Below are 14,317 nucleotides of genomic sequence, written 5' to 3' on the forward strand. Positions count from 1 at the left end.
TATGGCAAGACAAGAGGATGACCTTCTTTTTAGGGAGTTTGGAAATCCGGAAGTCTATGAGCTCACGAGTGGTATACTTCTCCCAACCACAGAGTCTAATTTCACAATCCATCCACAATATGCTAGGATGGTACAAGTTGAGCAATTTTCCGGAAGTGCAAGTGAAGACCCCATTGAGCATTTGGACCGATTCCTTGAGTTGTGTGCAATGATGCAAACAAATGAAGTGAGCCAAGATTACATTCGTATGCATCTCTTTCGGCAATCTCTCACCGGAAGAGCAAAGAAATGGCTCAAGATTTTGAAGCCCAACTCTCTCACCACATGGAAAGATGTTGCGAAGGCCTTTCTCAAGAGGTTCATTTCCGATGAGCAAACCGCAAAAATGAGGAGGAAGATAGCTTCTTTTGAGCAAGAACCGGATGAAACTCTTGGGGAAGCATGGGAAAGGTTTAAGGATATGATTAGAGCATGTCCTAACCATGGATTCAACCATAATTTGCTCATGAGATTATTTTATGATGGCTTAGAGCCAATTTCAAGAACCAATCTAGATGCGGGTGCCGGTGGCCAATTGATTAAGATCCCTCAAAGCCAAGTTGAAGCTATAATTGAAGAGGTGGCTACTAGCTATTCTTGGGGAGGTCAAAGAAGGTCCCAAGGAAAGCAAGGTGATCTTTATGAGTTGGAGAAAGTCGGTCAACTTAAGCACATAGTTGAACTCTTGAATGAAGGTCTTTCCAAGTTGAACTCAAGTGTTGGTTTGGGTTCAAAACTGTCACAAATCATTGATTTCTCATGTGCTTGTTGTGGTGGGACGGATCATGATGCATCGTATTGTAGAGAGTTCAATCCCAAGCAAGGTGAGGCTTTGACTTTGAGGGAAGGAGAGTTTGTAACCCAAGCTCATTCTCAACAACTTCAACAACCTCCAAAACAAGAAAACTCCTACCTCCAAGATGAACCTCTTTTCAATCCTCTAACCGAAAATTTTTCTTACCCTTCCATCCAAATGGGGAACTTTCAAGGTCAACATCATGACCAAAATCCTCAAGCGTATGAAGAACAATCCCCACTCGACCACACACAAACCCAAATTCTTCAACAACGTCAAATTCTCACTCAACAATTCCAAGAGATCAAATCTCACAATGAAGTTGTTGACTCCCAACTAGCCAACATTTCTTCTCTCCATTTAACCGCAAAACTCCCCTTACAATCATCTACTAACCCTTCATATGCTTATCATCTCGAAACTTGCAAGGAGGATGAAAGTAAGGAAGACAAGGTTGTGGAGGATGTGGTTGAGAAGAAGGTTCAAGAACAAAATGAGGAGCCATTAGATTTTAGTGAACCAAACAAGTTTGAAGGCCCGGTTCCCTTCCCTTGTAGGCTAGTTGAGAATGTTGTTTTGAAGAGCCCTATGGCGGTGAGCATATGTAGAGTTGATGTGGTCGATGGTGTGATGGATAATGAGAGCTTACCTCCATGTGATGGTAAGGTGACAATGAGGTATGATAACTTTCTTGAAGTTCCTACTTGGTTTGAAGGCTCTCTTGAGGAAGGTGAGGTTTCCCTTCCTAATATCGAGGATTCCAAGCTTCATCGCCCTTTTAGAAGAAACGACAAGAAGAAGAGAAAAAGAAAAGATGAGCCACCATTGGCTCTTGATTTATTCCCTCCTTTCCCTTGTGGTGATTTGAGACCTCAAGGAATGTTAGTTCTCAAGCTTGGGGGCATCTATGATTCAATCCTCAAGTTGATGAGGGTGATGTTTTTTATTCCACCTTGAAGGAGGTGAAGGGTCAAGCTAGAGACCATAAACAAGCGCTTCCCGGGAGGCAACCCGGAGGATTTCTACCCCTTTTTCTCCCCCTCCTTTCTTTTTCTTTTTGTTTTCTTTCTTTGTTTTCTTTTAATGTTTTCTTTTATGTCTTGTCTTGCCTTGTAGGTTGCATTTTGGAAGATTGGAGCGGAGTGACATTTGATGAACTAGATTTTATGCTCTATTATTCTTTTAAGCCAACCTCTCGGTGAGACCTTTCTTGTTTTCACTCTTTTAATTTTTCTTTGAGTGCTTAGTTTAAGGTTAGTTTAGGAAGAAGTTGAATGGTTCGAGGTTGTTTGCATTGGTTCTAAGGAACCTGGGATCGTTGATGTTGTTATCAACGGTCATTTGTATGACGATTGGGATTTACTTGAATTACATGCCTCATTTGTGAACCTTTTTATTTCTTCCTCTTGTTTTTGTGTTGTTTTTCCCTTTTATGTGACAAACATGGCTATGACGAGTTGAAATTATTTTGATTTGGAATTGCTCATTCATTTGGATTTGTGTGCCTTTCATGATGATGTGTCTTTGAATGCTTATCTTCCTAGTTGATGAGGGTTTGCACGGTTTGAGAATGCTTTGGGTTGAGTTAGACACATTGTAAGCTAAGGTAGCCCGGTTTAGAACTTTTGAGGACGTTTGAACCCCTAGTTCACGGGAAAGTGGTAAGATGGTGTTGCTCTCTATGGTGAATAGGATTCCCTTGGTTGGTATTTGCTTATTTCTTATCCCGTGTGAGTGTCATTTGTTCTAGCCTTCATCATTCTTGTGAGCGGCATTTAGGATCCTTAACTATGCATAACTTAATCCTTGTGTTGTTCTCTAGCTCCCAAGATCGTGACCAAGCAACCCTAGGGGAGGAAAAGGGCACCATTTTTCTCTTTTTTCTTTATCTTCTTTTTGTTTTGTTACTTATTTTGTTCTTATTTTGCATTTTCTCCTCTTGCCAACCCTTTGAGCCTATTCCCTTTCTTGATTATGAGCCACATTACAAACCTTATGACCTTTCGTTTCCCTAAACCTTAGTTTGTGAAGCATTTCGGTTTAAGAGTTTGTTTTGTGTTGTAATAAATTGAGAAAGTATTATGCTTTTTGTACCAAGCAAGAAAAGTAAATTGTATATATTGTGTGAAATAAAGCAAATGTTAAGAGAAAGCCGTCTAAAGTTAAAAAAGGCAAGGACAACAAATAAAATAAAAAAAAAAAATTTAAAATTAGTTTGGTTTCGTTTTCTTCCCTAGTTTAAGCATTGAGGACAATGCTTTGTTCAAGCTTGGGGGGGGAGCGTTACTTCGTTTTTGTTTTTATTGAGTGTCGGTGTCGAATAAGCTTGGGGGAGATGGCATTATTGGTATTTTTGTTTGATGTTTGGTGATTTCTTGAGTTTGTTTTTGAGGTTTGATCACCCTTTTGCTTCACTTAGGAAATATCACCAAAATTTTCAAATTTTTGCTCCGCCTTGACCCTTAGCCTTACGTTACAACCCTAGTAAAGACCCTTTGACTTTAGAGGGGTGAGGTCAATGACCGGTGGAGGGAGATAGATTTCAACCCTATGGAGAGAGTATGCATAGTTGAGATGTCGGGATGACCTTATGATTCCACATAAAAATTTCTTTTTCCGGTTCCCTCGAGGAATCATGAGGAGCTAACTAAGGGATGATTTGAAGCTAGTGGAGAGAACGTGGACCGTCTTGGATGGGGCTAGGGCGGAGAGTGAAATCATTAGTTCTCTATGCTTAGCTTAGGTTTGTCTCTTTCAACCATGAGCATCTTGGAACGTTTATTCCCTCATTTAATTAAGAAAGGTGAGCATTCTTTGGTGCATATCTCTATGTTTTGAGTCCAAATGGAGCATTTTCTATCTAAAAGCTTGTTTGGTTTCCTTAAGCCTTGTCATGTCATGTTGGTCGTGGTTGTGCTTGCTTTTTGTTTTTGCTTTTCTTTTTCTTTTTGTTTTGCCTTGGTTTTGTTTAGAGTTGTGGGTTAAACTCTTAGGACACCCTCACGAGAGCACACTCGTCCTCTAGGGCGATCTAGGGGTTTAAAGGGCTTGTCATTAGTTGCTAAAAGTGACCGTGATTACTACGAAAGTGAGTTAGTGTACATTCTTGTCTCCTTTAGTGTCCTAGTTTTGCTTGAATAAATCATTCTCCTTCTCCCGTGTTTCATGTTAATTTGCTCGAGGACGAGCAAAAGGTAAGCTTGGGGGAGTTTGATAAGTGACTTTTATGTCACTTTTAGGGTGTTTATTGAGTCGTATTCCGGCTTATTTTCCAATAATTTCACCCTTTTTATCCTTTATTTCTATTATTTTATTATTCTTGTCTTTTATTCTTTATTTTGAGTATTTTTGTAATTTTCTATAGTTTTTAGTTTATTTTCGTGTTTTATTTTATTTTTCTTTCTTTTAATGTTTGTAGTTTAAGTCGTTAGTTTATATTTTTAATAATTTCTCTTTTTTATCTCGTTTTCTTATTTATTTTAGTTTCGTATTTTATTTTATTTTATTTTATTTCATTTAATTTTATTATTTCTTTAGCTTTAGCATCTTATTTTATTTTATTTTATTTTACTTTATTTATCTTATTTTATTTTACTTTATTTTACTTTATTTTATTTATTTTATTTTATTTTCCAATTCACCCTCGTGTTGTTTTTGGTTGTAGGCGTTCCGGGTTTCAAAGTAAAATTTGTGTTCGGAGGTCAAGGTTCGAGGCAAATGCTCTAGCTGCTGCCCTCTTGCTAGCAGCTTAACATACACCACACCCTTTCTAAACCTACACCACACAATCCCCTGCTCCCTGCCTTCTCAACACCACCACAGCACTACACCAGCCACCTCCCTCAACCTCCATCTCACACCCACCAGCCTTCGCAACCCACTCAATTTCAGCCACCTCCAATCAACCTCCGCCAAAATCGCCAATCGCCTATCAATCAAACCACCAAATTAAACCACTCACCAATTAAACCAAACTCCCACGCATCTCCACCCCTCTCGCCAGCAATTACCACCTCAATTCAACCCCACAACAACACCAATTGCAACCACCACAATCACCTTCCCCCGCATCCACCGCAACCAACAACAACTGCAGCAACAACACGCATCTCACCCCAATTACCACCAACCCATTTACCACCATCAACAACCACTACGAGCAGCGATTTCGAACAGAGCAGCCACCAAATTACTCAACCCAGACCTCGCGGCCGCGCAGCCCTGTCAGAAAGCGCACGAGATTGAGTCCAAAATCAGAGTCGAGGCAGAAGCTATGCGCGACCTCTGTGCGACCTCTGTGCGGGCGCGCATTCGTGGGTCAATCACGAGCTTTTCACGTGATTTTTAATGAGAATTGAACGGCTTCGATTGATGCTTGATTGATGACGATGAGGATTGACGGTGGTGATTGAGTGATAATTGATGATGCGTGATGGTGATGCAGGTGATGCAAATCAGAGCAGCCAAGATCGAAAGAGAAAGAAATGGAAGCTGATTTGTTTTACTGTTTTGGGGATTTGTTGGGTTTTGTTTTTGTTTTCCTTTTTTCTTTTCATTTTCTTTTATTTTATTTTATTTTTAGTTTAGTTTTATTTTTGGTTTTTAAGTTTAGTTATTTTAATTATTTTAGTTTAGTTTTTATTTCTTTTTAGTTTTCTCTTTTACTTTATTTTATTTAGCCTTGTATTATAAATACTCCTTTGGGGGGTAATTAGAGGGGAGGCCATTATGTTATTTTCTTAGTTAGTTTAGGAGAGCTTCTAACTCCGCCAGTGGGTTTCCCGCTGCCAGTCCCAAGCCTGGATAAAGGAGGAGGGTTACGGTAGGCCAGTGACAGCCAGTATAAAACTTCGTCACATCCCATGACATGAGCCAAACAGATATTTTCGTGGGGGCGTTCCCTACTCAGCGACGCGCTGCACTTCCTAGACCCGGGTGTAGTGATAAGTATGCAAGGGTTGCTAGGTCGTCGCCCAGAAGCGACGCGCCACATTGCCCGAGTGTGGTGTCAAATGAGCAAGGGCGTGCCATTGGGGCGTTCCCTACTGAGCGACGCGCTGCACTTCCCAGACCCGGGTGCAGTGATAAGTATGTAAGGGTTGCTAGGTCGTCGCCCAGAAGCGACGCGCCATATTGCCCAATTGTGGTGTCAAATAATCAAGGGCTTGGAGTTGGGATCAGGAGGGAGCGTGGGAGAAAAGAATTTAGTTTGCGGATTGGTTCTTGGAATGTGGGGTCTCTTACGGGAAAATCAGCAGAATTGGTAGAAGTAATGAAAAGACGACGCGTGAACATCATGTGCCTCCAAGAGACAAGATGGACAGGAGAAGGAGCTCGAGGCTTGGTTTTGGGGTATAAGGTATGGTATGTTGGGCAAGAAACGAGCCACAGAACAAGGAATGGTGGAGCTAGGAACGGAGTTGGTGTGGTTCTCGATGAGAGGTTGGCAAAAGAGGTGATCGAGGTCTATCGGAAGAACGATAGGTTGATAAGGCTGAAGTTGCTATGTGGCAAGGAGATTGTGAATGTTATCAGTGCTTATGCTCCCCAAGTGGGTTTAGATGCAGAAGAGAAACGACAATTTTGGGAGGACCTAGACGAGGTGGTGCAGGGTGTCCACCACTCAGAGAAGTTATATATTGGAGGGGATCTAAATGGGCACGTTGGGGCGAGCCGAGATGGCTATGAGAGTGTCCATGGAGGCTTTGGGTATGGGCAGAGGGACGCCGGTGGTGAAGCTATTATGGATTTTGCCCAATCATATGATTTAATTTTGGCTAATACTTGGTTTAAGAAGAGGGATTCACACTTGATAACTTTTCGGAATGGAGCAAATGCAACTCAAATAGACTTCCTGCTCACAAGGAGCATAGATAGACAAAGTTGCATAAACTGTAAGGTTATCCCAGGGGAGAGTGTGGTCACCCAACACCGGCTATTGGTAATGACTATTCGTCTGAAAGAGAAGGCGAAGAAAAAAGTTAGACAAGAAGAACCAAGGATAAGATGGTGGACCCTAAGGGATGCAAAAGCTAAGGTTTTTACAGAAAAGGTAATTGAAGAAGCGGATTGGGATGGAGAGGTGGATCCGGACATGACTTGGTTACGAATGAAGAACTGTTTCCTAAGAGTGGCCAAAGAGGTCTTAGGGGAAGTAAGGGGAAGAACTTCGGTACAGAGAGATACTTCGTGGTGGAATGAAGAGGTGAAAGCAGTAATTAAGCAAAAAAGAGAATGCTATCAAGCCTTAGGAAAATGTAGGAGTGATGAAACCTTTGCAGCGTATAAGGAGGCTAAGAGTAAGGCAAAGGCAGCTGTTCGCCAAGCAAAAGAAAAGGCATATCAGGAGGTTTATGAAAAGCTTGATTCCAAGGAGGGAGAAAGGATCATTTATAAGATGGCAAAGAGAAGACAAGAGGCAAGGAAGGATATTGGCATGGTGAAGTGTGTCAAAGATAAGAACCAAATGGTCCTAGTGCAAGAGGAGGGCATCAAGGACAGGTGGAAGGGGTACTTCGATGAATTATTTAATGGAAGTAATGGAGTTGTGATAGGAGATACCTCTATGAGTGATGAAGAAATCAACATGGAGTATGTGCGAAGGATTAGGAGAGTAGAGGTGGAGATTGCACTGAGGAAGATGAAACCTAAGAAGGCGGTTGGCCCTGATGGGGTACCGATAGAGGTGTGGAGGTGTTTGGGTAAGATTGGTATTGATTGGTTAACAAACCTTTTCAACAAGATATGGACGGCTACAAGGATCCCACAAGATTGGAGGAAGAGCACCTTGGTCCCGGTTTATAAAAACAAAGGAGACGCTCAAGATTGTTCTAACTATCGAGGAATTAAGCTTATGAGCCATACTATGAAGTTGTGGGAAAGGGTGATTGAACAAAGGTTGAGGGCATGCACAAGCATTTCAGATAACCAATTTGGTTTTATGCCTGGGAGATCTACTATGGAGGCAATCCATTTGATAAGACAAATGATGGAGTTTTATAGGGTAAAGAAGAAAGATCTTCATATGGTCTTTATTGATTTAGAGAAGGCATATGACAAGGTGCCAAGAGAGATACTTTGGTGGGCAATGTTGAAGAAAGGTATCCCACGAAGGTATGTAGACCTAGTTAAAGATATGTATCGGGATGTGTCAACAAATGTGAGGACATGCGGAGGGTTGACAAAAGATTTCCCTATTACAATCGGATTGCATCAAGGGTCTGCATTAAGCCCTTTTCTTTTTGCAACGGTTCTAGATGAATTAACTAGACCAATTCAAGATGAGGTTCCATGGTGTATGTTGTTCGCAGATGATATCGTTTTGGTGGATGAGACTAAGGATGGGGTTAATGTCAAGTTGGAGCAATGGAGGCAAAGGTTGGAATCTAGAGGGTTTAAGCTAAGTCGGAGTAAGACTGAATATTTGGTATGTCGTTTTGGCACTCAGAGGGGGACAAGCAATGAAGTGGTGAGTTTGGATGGAAAGGATTTGACCATGAGTGAATGTTTTAAGTACCTAGGGTCGATCATCCAGAAGAATGGTGACATTGATCAAGACGTGACCCACAGGATTAAGTCAGGGTGGCTTAAATGGAGAGCGGCCACGGGAGTGTTATGCGACCGCAGCATTCCCTTAAAGTTGAAGGGAAAATTCTACAGGACTGCCATAAGACCAGTGTTGCTCTATGGTACAGAATGTTGGGCTTCTAAGAAAGAGCATATTAAAAAGATGGAGGTTACGGAAATGCGCATGTTAAGGTGGATGTGTGGAAACACTTTAAGAGATAGAATCAGAAATGAGGTTATTCGCAAGAAAGTAGGTGTGGCGGGCATTGTAGATAAATTAAGGGAAAATCGTCTGCGTTGGTTTGGACATGTAAGACGGAGACCCGAGGGTGCACCGGTGCGAAGAGTGGAAGAGTGGGACCATGGAGGGATTAAACGAGGAAGAGGGAGACCAAAGATGACTTGGTTGGAAGGAGTGAGGAAGGATATGAAGTGCATGGATTTACGTGAGGATGAAGTTTTGGATCGTAAGGGATGGAGGAGAAAGATTTATGTTGATGACTACACGGAATAATCAAATTTGGTTCATGTTAGCCGACCCCACTTTTGGGATTAAGGCTTTGATTGATTGATTGATTGATTGATTGATTTAGGAGAGCTTCTCTCTCTTAGGGTTAGATTAGATAGTTTTTAGAGAGATAAAGTAGATTATTGCTCAATTTTCTTCCAAGTAATCAATTTTGGTCAAGTTTAATTTCCAATCAAGCAATTCCTTCAAGTTTTCATCTTTCATTAATCCTCTCTCTAGTAATCTCTAATCCTTTCCTTTAGCTTTATTTATTTGCTTTATTGTTGCTTATTTTTGTTAGTCTTTTTAGTTCATCTAGTTATTATTGTTTTCATTGTTTTTAATCATGTTTTGTTTTGTGTTTCTTGAATATATTTTTGGTTTTGCTATTATGTTCAATCTCCTTTCTCTACGCTAATCTTTTAGCTAGGGGAAGGGGGTGGAAAATATGTGTTGAATGTTGGATGAATGATGATAGTGGATTGATTACATGCCTTAAATTGATGAAAGATATGATTTTTATTGACTTGAGACTATTGTAGCACTTTATTTGATTGCCTTCTAGTTTAAATGCATGAAAATGATTTGAACTACATTTAGATCACCTCTATTTTAATGATTGCATGAGAATGAGTTGTTAAAAATGGAGTTCCATGTATTGTGCCCCTTTATTCCTTGGTTAGCTTGTGCCTAATGGGATGCATGAGAATGATCCTAATTAGCATAGACCTCTTTCATTGATTTGCCTAGACTATTGCATGAGAATGAATTGTTTAGGTAGGATCTTGTGTTCTTTGGCATGTTCTTCATGATAACTATGATTATTCCCCTTTTTTCTAATCATGTTTGACACCCCCGTATCCCTAGCGTTGTTCTTTCTTGATTTTATTCGTCTTTATCTTTGCTTATTCGTAGTTTTAGTGCTTTTTATCCAATATATCAACAAAAACATTTCCCCTCTTGACTCTTGCATTAGTGATATTGATGTTGGACGAGTGAGCTTCCTTAGTGGTTCGACCCTTTACTTGCCACTAACTAGTTTAGTGTAAGTTTAGGCATTATAAATTGTTAATTTGATTAGGGTTAGTAGAACCAACGACCTATCTAACCTCGATCACAACTCATCCTGCTATGATCAAGTACCTTCAGGCAGTCAAAGAAGAGGCCGGGGCACTTGAGGAATTCCGTTTGAGCTAAGTGCCCAGGTCAGATAACAACCAGGCGGATGTGTTGTCCAAATTAGCTTCATCCGCCTGCTGTGATACGCCTCGGTCAGTCTTTTGGGAAGGTCTTGAAAAGAGATGTATATATGAAGAGCCCATTGGAATCCTTGACCGAAGCTCTACCTGGATGGATGGCATCCGGGCATATTTAGCAGACGGCATACTTCCTGATTCACCACAAGAAGCAGCCGTCATGAAGAAGCGAGCAGCAAACTTCGAGTTAAGAAACGGAGAGCTCTTCAAGGTGGGTTTCCTTAAACCTATGTTGAAGTGTGTTACCCCAGAAAAGGGGAAAGAAGTTCTTAAAGAATTGCATGCTGGATACTGTGCCACTCATATATGCGGCAGGTCCCTAGCCGTCAGAGCCAGGCGGTATTACTTTTGGCCTATTCTTGAAGCAGACGCTAAAGAGTTGGTGAAGAGATGTGACAAATGCCAGAGGTTTGGCAAGCTTATTCACCGCCCAGCTACTGATCTGACGACAATCCACAGCCCAGTCCCGTGTGCAAAATAGGCATGGATATCTTGGGTCCTTATACGCCTGCTCCAGGCGGAAAGCGCTATATTTTGGTGGCTGTGGATATTTTACCAAATGGGTAGAAGCTGAGTCGGTCAAGAACATCAAGACAAAGGATGTCATCTCTTTCATTTGGAAGAATATCATCACCCGGTTCGGGGTACCTATGTCTTTGGTGTTTGATAATGGCCCTCAGTTTGAAACACCTCACCTTAAGACTTGGTTGGGAGATCAGGGTATCTCACATTGTTTTGCATCAGTCGGCCGACCCCAAGCAAACGACCAAGTTGAAGCCTTCAACAAGCTCATCTCAAAAGGCATAAAAAAAGAAAATTGAAAGAGCCGGTGGCTTATGGGCAGAAAATCTAATTCATGTCCTATGGGCCATCCGGACGATTGCCAAAGGGGAAACCAGTGAAACCCCATTTCTTATGGTATACGGTGCTAAAGTTGTCTTGCCCATTGAACATTACGAGCCGACTCTCAGAGTCATGCTTTATGATAAAGAGGCAAATTGGGAGGTCATGCGGCTAGCATTGGACTCCCTCCCGGAACGCAGGGGCAATGCTACCCTGCGCCATGAGATATAACCTCTGAGAATGACCAGAGCCTACAACAAGAAAGTACGCAAGCGTCCTTTTAAAATTGACGAATTTGTGTTACGTAAAATGGAGGCAACCGGTAGGGTTAATGAAGCTGGAAAGCTAACTCCTTATTGGGAAGGCCCCTACCAGATTTATGAAGAAGTCAGGGATGGCACTTACCGTCTGGAAACTCCAGACGGCCGGCGTCTACCTAGAACTTGGAATGTAGATAACTTACAAAAGTACTACTTCTTAGAAATGTAATTTTTTTTGTAAACAGTGAGTCCATCAATGAGAAATTAGGCATTGTTTGCTAAATTGTTTTGTTATCTTTATAATTACTTATCCGCCTGGGTTATTCTCAGACGGAACTTTTGCTTAACTATCTACGTTTGACACTTAGTGTAGATTCAATGATATAATTACTTATCCGCCTGGGTAATAACTAGACGGACTAATTGTTTAACCAATTAAAATTGACATTTAGTGTAAATATGATATCGTGTGGCCAATGGCAAGCTCGAAAAAACTAAGTACAAAAACGCTTAGTGGCTATACAACCGGTCTCAAACAAGACCAAAGGCCAAATGGCCGGATGGTTGCTTATTTTATAAAACCGCCTGTCCCAACATGGATAATGGCTTCAGGCGACACCCTTCCAGGCGCAATCGTTGCAAAGAACAGACTCTTCGTCAGTTCTACGTACCTATGTAGACGGAAAAGATTGAACGACAAAATTGGTCAACTCATAGCCATCTGACCAGAATAATCTACGAGAAACGATTAAGTTACCGAATACCGGATGCCCTGAGGCATCAGTCGGTTTCCAACTAAAGTTTCCGTTTAGAACATTTATTCCAAAGTTGGAGGAATTCCTTTTATGATCGACGCTTCACCCATAAGGATTAAAGCTATAGAAAATCCCATCATTAATGTGGAACCCGATGAAGACGATGAAGACTTGTAGGGCTTTAATGAAGAGGTCTCCTTAATAGAGGAAGATGAAAGGACTCCTCTCTGCCACGACCCCCACTCCAATATGACAATAAACGCTATCCTAAAGAAACAAGGGAAATTTCTTGGAATGACTCTAGGAAAGAAGAAAGGAATAGCAAAATTGCTGGAATTACCTGGCCTCCCTAAGTTAGAAACTTTCGGACTTGGTTTTGAACCGACTCAGAAAGATCTCAAGCAAGCCCAAGATAAGTCTAAGGCGCGTAGGAACGCTCACATCCAAAAGAAAGCAATCCCAATGGATCAGTATCCTCTTACTCTCAATAAACAATTCATAAAAGAAGGAGAGGACTATCCGTGCAATGAATTTCCCGAACCTTTTGTTGTAAATGGCATAAGGCAACCAGGATTTGAAATTCTCCTAGATTGCTATTTTATAGATAAAATCCCAACTCCTATCTATAAGCAGAAAGCACCCCCATGCTTTGACTTTAATGTCATGAGATTACTATTTGGGCGAGAAAAAGATGAGCCAAAGTACATAAAGGATAACTCCTCGCTCATCCAAACGGTCCTACAAAGCGAGAACTTTGATCCCTCGAAGCTCATCACTTCAGCAGAAGGATCACTACAAGGGTGGCGCAAGACAATCAAGGTGACTACTCCAAGTGGAAGGAGAATCTCCATAACGACAGGGCAAGGACCAATGTTCGAAGAGTCGTCGGAGTCAGAGTCAGAGTCAGAGTCTTTTCCTGTAAAGTCATCTAAGTCCTTAGTTGTAGCACCCCCTTCTTCTATCCCTTCCCCAAGGATAGTTAGCAATCAAGTCCTTGAGGACATATCTTTTTCGATGTAATGATTTCTGAGTTCAATAATATGTCTTCTTCCTCTTACTCCTCATGCTTTTCTTTAACCCAAGATGACGAGCATTGCTTAACTAACAATGAAAATGACAAAGAAATTATTAAAGCAATGGAAACACTTGAAAGGAAAACACCGATAATTGAGGAAACTAATACGGTTGATATCTCAAATTATTCAACCATTAAAAGAGAAGTTAAAATCGGATTAACACTTAATGAAAAAGAAACATCCGATTTAATCAATCTACTTAAAGAATTTATCGACGTATTTGCTTCGTTATATGAAGATATGCCAGGTATTAATACAGAAATAGCTCAACACACCATACCGCTAATTCCAGGAATGAAACCTGTAAAACAAAAGTTGCGTCGAATGAAACCCGACGTAGATCTTAAAATAAAAGAAGAAGTTCAAAAACAAATAACTGCAGGTTTTATCAGGGTATCCAAATACCCCGAATGGGTGGCCAACGTCGTCCTAGTTCCGAAAAAGGATGGAAGGGTGAGAATGTGTGTCGACTATTGAGATCAAAATAAGGCAAGTCCAAAGGACGACTTCCCTTTACCACACATTGATATTTTGGTAGATAATACAGCGAATCATGCACTTCTCTCGTTCATGGATGGATACGCGGGGTACAATCAAATTCTCATGGAAGAAGAAGACATGGAGAAAACAACCTTCATAACACCATGGGGTACTTACTGCTACACGGTGATGCCATTTGGGTTGAAAAACGCGGGTGCTAATTACCAACGAGCAGCGACTACCTTGCTCCATGACATAATGCACAAAGAATTTGAAGTATATGTGGACGATATGATTGTGAAGTCAAAAAATCGCTCAGGCCATCAGCTAGCCTTGAGAATATATTCTTCGAAAGGCTAAGAAAATACAACATGAGGTTGAACCCATCCAAGTGTGCTTTTGGAGTTACCTCAGGCAAGCTTTTGGGTTATGTCATAAGCTCTAGAGGAATATAGATAGACCCAACCAAGATTAAGGCAATCATGTCAATGCCACCGCCCAAAACCGAGAAGCAAATTCGAGGGTTTATTGGCCGGTAGCAATACATAAGTAGGTTCATATCAAAATTGACAACAATATGTGAACCAATATTCAAGAAACTTAAAAAGAATGTACCGGTAATATGGGACGATGAGTGTCAAAAAGCCTTTGAAAAGATCAAAGCCTATCTCGCAAATCCTCCCGTATTAGCACCATCAGTTCCCGAAATACCTCTAAGGTTGTACCTAACATTCACCA

The 14,317-nt window shown here is 41.1% G+C and overlaps 1 non-coding gene across 1 annotated transcript; it reads right to left on the minus strand.

Moving 5' to 3' along the window:
• Nucleotides 1-382: 382 nt before the first annotated feature.
• LOC145564565 (small nucleolar RNA R71) lies at nucleotides 383-489 on the minus strand. The gene has a single exon (XR_014094858.1). It is a non-coding gene; the product is annotated as a small nucleolar RNA R71 (small nucleolar RNA).
• Between the last annotated feature and the right edge of the window lie 13,828 nt (nucleotides 490-14,317).

Source organism: Chenopodium album, chromosome 1, assembly GCF_948465745.1.
Source record: "Chenopodium album chromosome 1, dcCheAlbu1.1, whole genome shotgun sequence".
Taxonomy (NCBI): Eukaryota; Viridiplantae; Streptophyta; class Magnoliopsida; order Caryophyllales; family Amaranthaceae; genus Chenopodium; species Chenopodium album.